General features: G+C 35.2%; 1 protein-coding gene across 14 annotated transcripts in view; it reads right to left on the reverse strand.

Moving 5' to 3' along the window:
- Window positions 1–11954, reverse strand: part of LOC135207246 (1-phosphatidylinositol 4,5-bisphosphate phosphodiesterase-like) — a 712917-nt gene that overhangs the window by 380725 nt on the left and 320238 nt on the right. Inside the window, exon 5 of one of the 14 annotated variants that reach the window (XM_064238886.1) lies at window positions 9585–9661. The exons of the other annotated variants lie outside the window; for them this stretch is intronic. The gene's annotated coding sequence lies outside the window, so the exon portion shown is untranslated. The remainder of the gene's footprint in view (window positions 1–9584; window positions 9662–11954) is intronic. 14 annotated transcript variants of the gene reach the window in all.

Consider the following 11954-nt stretch of genomic DNA (forward strand, 5'->3'; position numbering starts at 1 on the left):
GTTTTTTAAGAGAGATTTTTCGTTTCCTTCAGTGCCAAAGAGAAGGCGGGAAGGGAGAGATAGGATTTCTAAACCCGAAAATGAGATCTGTGCGTTTAAATTCCGTCAAACTCCTCTCCTATCTGTGCTCACTTTGGGGCGGTGGTAACTCCCATGAAATATAAATCGGAAATAAAAAAATAAAAAAAAATAACGCGTCGAAGTTTCTTCGGCGCGATCGAGTTTTCTGTATAGTGTGTAGTCAAGTCCACCGAATATGGATCAACCAATTCACTAATTTGCACAAATCAAGGAAAGTTTATTATGTCTTAAACTATTTCAAGTTTAACATTCCCATTTCGGGAACACGGCTTCGAAATTGATTATCAGTTTTATTTACATAATAATATCGCTGCTGTTGTATATCAGGTAAGTCACTCAGTGTGTAACTATTCTGAATAATAAAATACTATTTCTCTGGGAATGTTCTACTGGTAATTATATCTCTATTGCTTTAATTTCCATTAAAATGATAACCTCAAAGGTGTAATTCTTTAACCATAAGAAAATTCCTATTTTTTTTAAATTGTGTATTAGTTAAATACTTGATATATAATCATCTGTCTCATCCCACCTAACACATCGGTATTTTATGACCATAAATAAATTACTTTTGCAAGATGTGAACGCTGAACACGTCTGACATGGTGGATATCCTGATCACCCAACAGCTTCAATGAAGTTGTTTGTTTCACTGCTTTCTCTGGCAACGGACACAAGTTCAAACCCTATGAGAGGTGTGCCGATGTGGTTTGTCTAAGACTGTAGCTTCGCACTTCAGTATCTACTAATCAATATCTAGTAACTTCTTTGAGGAGACAGCAACACCAATGGACGAATAATATACTATCCATGGATACTGCTCTTGAAGTAAGTTCCATCTAGAAGTAGAAAGATGAATAAAGGAATCATGTAAAAATGGAGTAAATCAGACCAATCTGATAATGTATAATAAAGACATGAGTCGTAAGGATGTTTGTGAAAAGATGCTGTCAGCTTACAGGCAAACGGTAGGCTTAACAAAAACAGCGGTGGAAGATCTCTCAAATACTGAGCCTTTCCCTCGTTGCCAGCTTCAGTCCCAAGCAGCATGTAAAGCTTGGGTCTGCCCTAGCTGTATGTAAAGCTTGGCTCTGCCCTAGCAGTATGTAAAGCTTGGCTCTGCCCTAGCAACATGTAAAGCTTGGCTCTGCCCTAGCAGCATGTCAGGATTTTAGGCGGGAAATAGCTCGAGCTATTGTCAGGCACCAAGCAACTAGGAAACAAGGGCGTGTGTAACAGACCTGTACCAAAGGCGGTAAGATATGAAGATAAGAAGGATTCTTTTCAGCACTGTGTTACTTATACAAGAAACAGGTGTGGAAAGCGAACAAAATGCGGAAAACAATGTACTTTACATGTAGGAGTCGTCCATTACCGAATTCAAAAGCATTCTCACGTTTTCATTGGTACTAATGAAAATATATGAATGAAGTTATCACAGGAAATGGAAATTAAAGTTTATATATATATATATATATATATATATATATATATATAAATATATATATATATGTGTGTGTGTGGTGGTATATATATAATATATATATTTGTGTGTGTGTGTATTTGTATATTGTATATATAATTACATATACGTATATATGCATTTGTATATATACTATATATACCTTTTTTTCCATGTCCTGTTAAAACTTCATTCACATGTTCTCACTAGTATCTCACACACAACACGCACACACATACACACACACAATTCACACACACACACACACATATATATATATATATATACTATATATATATATATATACATCATGTGTGTGTGTGGTGTGGTGTGTGTGTGATAGAGAGAGAGAGAGCAGAGAGAGAGAGGAGAGAGAGAGAGAGAGAGAGAGGAGTCCAAACCTATAATGAATTTGAGCAATAAATATTAGTTATGAGAGTTTTGTGTAGCAACTAAAATGGTTGCAAAGCATAGTACTCTCCTGACAAAAATTTATTTTATTTTAGTCAACATTGTTTTTCTGTTTGTGAAAACTGGTTTTCATTTCTTGTGAGAAGACCTCGAAGAACTATTTTTGTAAGCTAAATATTATGATAATAAGCAAAACTAATTACCATCCAATTTTATTTTACACAATAAATATCCCCTTCGTTGTCCAACGTTGGTGGGAAAATGGAAAAAGAAATTATAAAAAGGACCTGTCTTAATAAGTTACTCAATTTTCGTGCCTGGTTGAAAAAATAATGTTTAAAGGTTTGCGCATTGAAGGGACAACTGATCAGAAAAGAGCAGCCGGGAAAAAGAAATGTGAAGTGCAGGACGTCGTCGACCGAGGCCAAATCAACCCAAAGACCGGAAGCGTGACGAATTTGTGACAGGGGCGCCGCCACTCTTCATTATATTGCCAACCGGCGAAACAAGATGCATTAGTGCGATTGGTCGGAATGTCAACCTTACCCCTTACAGCTCTCCCTCTCTGGGTGTGTGTCTGTCTGTCTGTCTGTCTGCCTCGCTTATTTACGGGACTACGAGGAAAAGCATACAAAGTAGAGTAAAATCAAGTTAAAAGATCATACTATTATATTTCATCTTTACACGTTCAAAATCTTCTGGATATATCAGCTGTCCTGTCTCTCTGTCTGACCTATTTTGAACAGCTACAATATAAAATCAATATTTTCAGGTATAAATATATATATGAAAAAACTCATTACAATAATCTGAGGACGGGCCAGTAATTAAAATTATAACCGAAATTGTAACCACGAGAAATCTGTATTGAATAGCTAGTTATACCACGGTCATAAAAGGACTCAATAATAGTACTGCAAGTAAATAAATAGTAATAAAAGACAAACACTCGGATCGCGAAAAAATATGAAAATAAAAGCAGAAAATATTTATATAAAATCCGGGATAAATGTTGGGAAAAATAAAAGAGGCCGTGACAACATTCGTTCCAAGATCAGCGAACAAAACGAACTGGAAGTTTGCCAAAGAGGAAATCTTTTCTGTTACACTACTGACTGGAATTAGGGCAAACTTTATTAAAGGCATAATAATAATAATGCAGACTGTAAAAGAACTGACACACCCTATATCCAGAAGATACAGTTTAAATGAGTCAGAGAGGACGCAAACCCCCATCTGAGGTGGAAATTCGCCACAAGGGACCAAAACATGAAAAGCTGACCACTAGAGAGATGGCCTTGTCCCGGTAAATTCATTTCAGATGAGGCGTACTTACCTTCCCCCAGATTCTACCTAAAATTACCAGAGCTATTCTTGGAATCAAGGTCTCCAAGGGATCAGTCCCGACACCCCCCTCCCCCTCTACCTTTCCCCTCCCACCCACGAACCACTCTCCCCCTCAAGTCTATTCTTCCTTCTCAACGGATCAATGCATATAATAAAGGCAAAATAGCAGGCATCCATCGATTAGACGAGGGGATAATTAGAAACTGGGTGATTTAACTGTGATGGAGGACCTAAGCTACGGAGATGGAAACGACTGCAAAATAAGAAGGGAACCCAATGATACACAGTAATTAAGAGAAACTTGTCGAAAAGAAAGAGAAGTAAAAGAATAACACAACACCACAACACAAAAAACACAACACACACCCACACCCCACACACCACAAAAAACACCCAACAGAAGAGAGAGAGGAAGAGAAGAGAGAGTAACAGAAGAAAGAGAGAAGGAATGAGAGAAGAGAAGAAGGAGAAGAGAAAAATAAAATTATCCTCCAAAATATTTTTCGAACTGTTTAAGAATATAGCAAAATTAATAAAATACAAAGGTGCCAAATATCACTACGGTCATATTTTGTACGACAAGACATCCTTAGTAACAAGTCGGCTAAAATATAGATTGACTACGGAAAGAAGAGTCTTGTGTACGCAAACATACAATCAGAAACGTATAAACAGGGGAAATTTTACAGCACTAAAGGTTCATCCATTTTTCGACAGTTAAAGTGACTGCCGTGTAGTCGTTTTTGCTCTGAAGTAAACTCGTCCCCCTATATATATATATATATATATATATATATATATATATATATATATATATATATATATATATATGTGTGTGGGTGTGTGTGTGTGTGTGTGTTTGTTTTTGCAGGTGTGTGTCACTCAAGCACGTGCTGTATTTATATTAAGAGATATCGTTTGATTTTATTATATATCCATAACAACACTTCACTATCGAATTCACTATACTATGGGAATATCTCACGAAGGTATCTGTGGCTTAATATTGTTAATATAAAAAAATTGATATTATATATATATATATATATATATATATAATGTATATATATATATATATACATATATATATATATATATATATATATAGAGAGAGAGAGAGAGAGAGAGAGAGAGAGAGAGAGAGAGAGAGAGAGAGAGAGAGAGCAGTGATTGGACTAATTGTGCACGTTCATTGTGTTGTTAACCTATCTAGTAAACAAATAAGTGAAAATGTTGTGATTGCGCTTGGATATGGTTTATCTTTCTTTATAACAAGTCGACCTTCTGCTTTAATGATCGCGTCATCCCTAAGTAAATTTGAAAAATATTGTGATCTTCCTCAAAATCATGTTGACATGATTAAAGGTATTGTTTACGGAGCTGCCAACGTTAAGCATGAAAGTAACTTCCCTGCTCGCTATAAAGAAAAGTTTGACCGATCTTAAAAAGAACAATACTATCCACATTACAAAAGCTGATAAATCAAATAGTATAGTAATTTTAGATAAAGCTGACTACATATCACGTATGCAAGCCCTACTGGATGATGATGTGACTTATAAAAAACTAACAAAAAATCCTTGATCAAGTCATAAAAAACTTCAATAGCACAGTGAAAAATATCCTTAAAGATAAACAGAACTACTTAGGCAAATTGGTCAGTCAAATCTCCTTCGCTACCTTACTTGTACGAATAGTCAAAACGCACAAAGAAAATAACCCTATGCGGCCTATTACCAGTACTGTTGGTTCAATTTCATAATAAACTTTTTCGAAATATATCACACAAAGATCTTGTCCCCGTTACTTGGAACCATCTCCGATTCTCATATATATAATTCTCTAGATTTAGTTGATAAATTAAACAAAATTGCTCTTTGCCCTACTGATAGATTCGTTAGTTTTGATGTATGTTCTCTTTTTACTAAAGTCCCTATAGACTCTATTTTAGACTATCTTTGTAATGAACTAACTCAACATGAATAAGTCACATTATTTCACTCACGAGTTTGTGAATTTGTGATTGTAAGTTTATATTCAATGGTGAATTTTATCAACAAATATTTGGCATGGCAATGGGGAATCCTTTATCACCACTACTCTCAAACTTGTACATGGAATTTTTTGAAAAACGCTACTTACCTAATATCATTTATATTCCTGTAAAGTGGTATCGTTATGTTGATGATATTTTAGCTGGCCTGCCTGTCGGTATTGATGTAAATGATTTACTCTCTAAATTAAATAACCAGGGTAACCATCGATTTAGTTTACTCTAGAATTAGAAAAGACAATTGCCTCCCTTTCTTAGCTGTTTTTGATACACAGAGAACCATTTAAAATGTAAATTCAGTATTTATATAGGAAACCGACCAACAACTTAACTTATGTTCATTTCTCAGCCACCATCTTAACATAAAAATATCAATTTTTTTCTTTCTATGTTTTTACGAGCATTACGCATTGTCAGTTCCCAATATCTGGATAAAGAAATTGAATACATAAGAAAAATAGGGAAAGATTTATGCTACCGCCTTCACATATATTAGATACTTGTTATAATAAATCCCACACAAAAAAGTTTTATTTTATGTGTAAGTACACAGAAAGAAATTTTTAAGAACATTCTCAGTTTGCCTTTTTTTAACGGATTTGAAACCATTAAATCATTGTTAAAAGCTTTTAATGTCAACCTTGTTTTCTCCTATAATAACACACTAAAAGGAATGTTAATAAAAAATAGCCCCAGAGAAAGCAACAACATAATATATAAAATTCCATGTATGGATTGCCCCTCATTTTATCTCAGACAGTCTAGCAAAGGCCTAGAAGTAAGGCTAAGCCAGCATAAATATTCTGTAAAAACTGGGCAAACATCTAATGCAATATTCATTCATTTAAGTGAAAACAACCACCAGAAAATTTTCAAAATTTGGGTTGGTAGTTCAGTAAATTGCCAAGGGTCAAGAGATATCTTATCACGAAATCTTTTAGAATCTGCTTTAATACAACTTACTTTTCATTGTAATTTCAATGTTAGTCGTGGCCTTTTTCATTTAGAGCCTTGTATTTGTAACATGTTTAAGAATGATCTCAAAGATATAATTACAGACTTAAATCAAAATTAGTTGCCTTTGAGTTATCTTCGTTGTAATGTATGTCTAACCTGTATTGGGAATATGTATTGTGAACATGGTTTTGTTTACCAAAGTCCTGAACAGCTGTCACCTATAATTCTTTAACTGTCTTGTCCTTGTATCTGAGATGGTTATCTTAAACTTTTAATGGCACCCATTGTTTATGCTTGTTTGTGAAGGTTACTCTCTTCCAGGTGTGTCGGATTCTAGGTACTAATCTCTTTATAATCCCTATCTGTCAGTTATACGAATCTTCTTGTTTTGTCTTTTGTCCCATGTATGTCAGTTCTGCTTCAGTAAAATACGTGGAAACGTCGACAGGTCTCGCAGTTACTCCTTCGTTTATTTTTCCTTCGTGGCATATATCTTTATTTATTTATGGTTTATCACGTTCCTAACTTTCGTGATTCAGTTATATATATATATATATATATATATATATATATATATATATATATATATAGCGAGTGTTTGAGTGTGTATATATATATATATATATATATATATATATATATATATATATATATAATATATATATATATATTCGAACTCTGATTCCTCTCCTCTTTATCCCCACTGTTATTAGTAAAATAATGAAGGCTTTCCGGATTTTGTTCGTATGCCTGAACGTTGAATCGGTTCAAACTACATGGTCAAAGTATGATGGTTTTATTGTCAGCGTACACGCTTTTTCCGTCCGCCCTGATTTTAAAAGCTACAAACACCAAGAGAGCTACAAATTGATATGTTGATCATCTACCCACCAATCATCAAACATACCATAACTGTGCCCCATTTTAGCCTCAGTACTTTTTATTTTATTTAAGGTTAATGTTAGTCTTAATCGCGCGTCTGGCAACAATACAGGCCAGGTTACCACCGGCAGTGGTTAAAGTGTCATGGGCCACGCCTCATACAGCATTATATCGAGACCACCGAAAGATAGATCTATTTTGGGTGGCCTTGATTATAGGACGTAGTACAGAAAACTCGATTGCGCCGAAAAGAAATTCGGCGCATATTTCACTAGTCTTATTTAAATATGGTAACCTCGTGAAGTGCGTTTTGAAGATTAAAGCACGGAATACTGTATTTACACTCAGGAGATCAAACATAATAACCTTAAGCAAGATGATTTTTGGAAAACTACTCCATTAAAGTTAGACCTTTTGTCATAAGTAACACGAGGATCATGTACTCTGAAGAACTGCCTCATATCCTTTCACGCCAAAGAAAAGAATAATAAAAGTGAGAGTCCTTTATAAAAATTATGTAAGATATTCAGTATTAATAACACTAATAACTTCACCCAACCTTACGTAAAAACACTAGAGACCTCACTTCAACGTTGCACTTCCCTTAGGACTCACTTAAGGAGCCCCGGAAAATCGCCTGAGGAAAAAATCCTAAGATGATGCTGAGAGAGAGAGAGAGAGAGAGAGAGAGAGAGAGAGAGAGAGAGAGAGAGAGAGAAGGTCTAATCCACGCCACCTAATGCTAAGACCGTAAATGGAAAGACAGAGGGATAAATCTTAAGGGTAGAAAGAAGGGAAAACACATTAGAAAAGCAGGGTTGGTTCAAGAAGGGTCGAACAATCAGCTGTCCTCTCGTCGTCTCTTGAAATTAGGAGATTTTGGTTTCAGGGAAATAAGTTGATTGGATGGGACAAACAATGCTTTCGTTAAACGCGAAAAATATGGAATTGTTTCGAGGTAGGAGAGTAAATGTCCTCTATGCTATGTACTGAAAAACAGTAAACTCAAAGAAAAATTTAGAGTACAGAAGGTTTGAAAGGTTTAACAGGAGGAAAACCTCGCAGTTGCACTGTGAAACAATTCTAAGGAGAGAGTGGAAAGTAAGATAGAAGAAAGAGCATGAACAGAGGTACACTAAAAGGAATGTTAGGGCTGCAGCTACGGGCGAAAGGACACTGCAAAGAGCGTTAATTAACGCCTACCTATAGTGCACCGAAGAGGTTCACTAAAGGAACTAAGCAACCCCCCTCCACACACACACACACACACATACACACACACACAAACACACACAGGGAAAGACCAGTTTTTTTTTTTTTTTTTTTTTTTTTTTTTTTTTTTTTTATTTTTTTTTTTTTTTTTTTCTTTCTTTTTTTACGCAAACTCCATACATACTGTACATTTATCGATAGAGCAGACAAAACTAACTCCTGTCCCTTCACGCCTGAGACATGACAAGAGAACTCATTTTTTGGGTCTCCTCTTCCATATACATGAAAATAATTGCTTTTTGCACAAGTCATTTCTCATCTTGAAGAAAGGTTACTATTAAGAGGAACGTTTTTCATTTTCATGCCATTTCCTGAAGATTGTAGAGGTTAGACATGGGTCCGAAACCCACCGAAATTTCATTCGCCAATCATTTGCAATCACTCCAATTAATAAAATTAATAAGTTTGGAGTGAATATTCGACTTTATGCATGATAAGGTAATATGTTTCTTATATTCTTAATGCAATATTAAATCAGTCAAATCTAACATTCTAACCAACACGATGCTTTCACAGAATTCCGGAAAAGGTGGAAAAAACTGATCGACGTCCAAGAGTAAATGTGCCCAATAAACCAACTCTGAACGTGAAGGTCAGTAAGTGATCTAATTAGAGCTGGGTCAGATCATATTTTCCTGTGTTGTCAATATGCAGCAAGAGCAAAATACCAAGATGGGAGCATGAGTGTAAAAAGAATTTGTATGAGCGTGTACACTAACTAACACACACACACACACCACACACAACACACACACACACATATGATATATATATATATATATATATAATATATATATATATATATATATATATATATATATATATATATATATATATATATATATATGGTAGAGGCTTCTGTCAGAACAGATTTTTTTCAAAATGCGAGCCAATTGTGAGGTTTTCATACATACACGGGCATTTATCATTATATATATATATATATATATATATATATATATATATATATATATATATATATATACTGTGGTGTTGTGTATAATATGTTATTATATATATGTGTGTGTGTGTGTGTGTGTGTGTAAATGCCCGTGTATGTATGAAAACCTCATAATTGGCTACGTTTAAGATTCGATTTACCTAAAATCATATACTCACGAAATCGTATTTTGAAAATCGCGCTCTTCCATTCAAGTGGGCTTCTTGATTCAAACCATCTCTTGAGAAGAACGTACCTGTAAATTGAAAAAAAACCAACGTTAAATAGGAAAAAAATATTCTTAAGCTTTTTAATACATAATGAATACATATGTAAGAAAGATTCCTTTTAATTTATCGTTCTAATATCCCTAGACAGAAAAGTTAAATATAAAGATTCGTCGATAAAGACAGAGTAATAGAGAGAGAGAGAGAGAGAGAGAGAGAGAGAGAGAGAGAGAGAGAGAGAGAGGCGCTCATGTTTCCCCCTTAAATGTTGACTTACTGCAAGACCCCATGCTCAGGTTCTGCCACTGATCTACGTATATATACCGGGTGTTTCGAAATTAGAGCCCCCCCCCCCCCCCCCCCCCCCCCCCCCCCCTACTCCTTCCTCCACAGAGCAAATGGAAAGTTATGAAGTTTTCTGCTATAGCCTATCTCCAAGTACATTATCTTAAGTTTTTATTAAGCTATTTTTCATTTTACATTTCTTGTATTTTCAGACTGAGTGACGGAGTTAGATACAGCCATGGCTAATGCCTCGGAGGAAATCAGATGGATTGACCGAATCCGGGCTATAACCTTCAGAGATGACAGGGATGTTGGCGCATCCTTCATTTCAGTTCCTGGTATGGCTAAATAACATTAAAAGAGATGAATCCTTTGTTAAAAGAAACTGGAACAAAAATCCATATGACTGTCATTGCAAAAAGAGTGAGGATCTTGGAAGGAGCCTGAAGTCCTTTCTCAGGAGTCAAAAGACATCATAGCTGAGGCAGTCGGTAGACCAAGACATGTTATCAGCAAGCCCAACATCACTCAGCAACAGAGAGAAGACCGTGCATGGTTTTGTGGTTCATTTCTTAAAGATTGGGATGAAGCCGACTTTCTCCATGTTGCTGCATCATAAATTCTTCATTTACACAGTCAGGAAGGCAAATCATAAAAATGACATCATTTGGGCTGCAAAGGAAAGATGGATATCAGTGGATTAATTTCCTGAATGTTTGGGAATTTTTCTGTTTCACAGTCAAACGGTTAATGTGGATCATCAAAGAAAAAGGACAGTCATGGAATGGCGAATACCTCAGAGAAACTGTGCTTACTGATGGAGTATTTCCTTTCCTCAAAGATCCTGAAAATGTGTTATCTGTTGAAGAATTCACATTTTTATATGATAAGGTACCATGTTTCAAGGCTCTTCAGACGCAGGAGCTGCTTCGAAACAGTGGTATCGATTTCTTCTCGTCAAGGGAATTTCCAGGTAGCTCCCCTGACCTTAATGTGTGTGAAAACATTGGTAGTATCTTAAAGGATCGTGCTGAAGTGCGCACAGTGAACTATGATGGTATACCAAGCCTCGATGACCTGCGAAGAGAGGTGACCGAAGTGCTCAGGGAAATGGAGTTTGAGTCTCAGCTTTTTTGTGATTTGCTGAAATCATACCCCTAAAGAATGCAGGCTGTGGTACAGGCAGATGGAAGCCACACAAAATATTAAATACTCAGAGAGAAACTGAAATAAATACCTGTTCTGAATTACTTTAGTTTTTTGTCCATATCAATTTTAGTTTATGCTGTAGAGGGCAGGGGGCCTCTAATTTTGAAACACCCAATGTTACGCTTACCATGGTGAATTGCAATCGATGAAACACAGTGCCACGAAATTCGGGTTGGCCACCTTGTACAATTACACTTTTGCATTGTCATTTACAAACACTTTCACACGTATGTGACAGAAGCTCCTGGCGTGTAATACAATGCTCCATCCCTCATGTGTTGATTATAGAAATGTATTAAAAACGTACACAAACGCGATACATACTATATGTATATGTATACAATATAAAATATATATATATATATATATACATATATATATATATATATATATATATATATAGATATATATATGATATTAAAACATTTGTGTGCTTCTGTCACCTACATGGAAGCGTTTGTAACTTCATAAGTGCAATAATATATATATATATTATATATATATATATAGATATATATATGTGTGTGTGTGTGTGTGTGTGTGTGTGTGTGTATGTTATGTATGTCTGTATGTATATATCTATGTATAACCGAATGAAAATATGGAACGTGACGAATGGTACGCAGACGAAAATGTCGACAGACTAAAATGTCGACAACCAAAATGTTGACGGTCATAATGTCGACACTGTTTAAATCTCAATGGAGTAAATGTCGGTAGACAAAATATCGACTGTCGTTACATTTTACATGTCAATGTACTAAATACCTTAAGCTACAATGAAGTTAAAATTATTTAAATATTTGCTGTAAATTTTGCCGAAAAAGG

The sequence above is a fragment of the Macrobrachium nipponense genome, chromosome 32 (genome assembly GCF_015104395.2).
Source record: "Macrobrachium nipponense isolate FS-2020 chromosome 32, ASM1510439v2, whole genome shotgun sequence".
NCBI lineage: Eukaryota > Metazoa > Arthropoda > Malacostraca > Decapoda > Palaemonidae > Macrobrachium > Macrobrachium nipponense.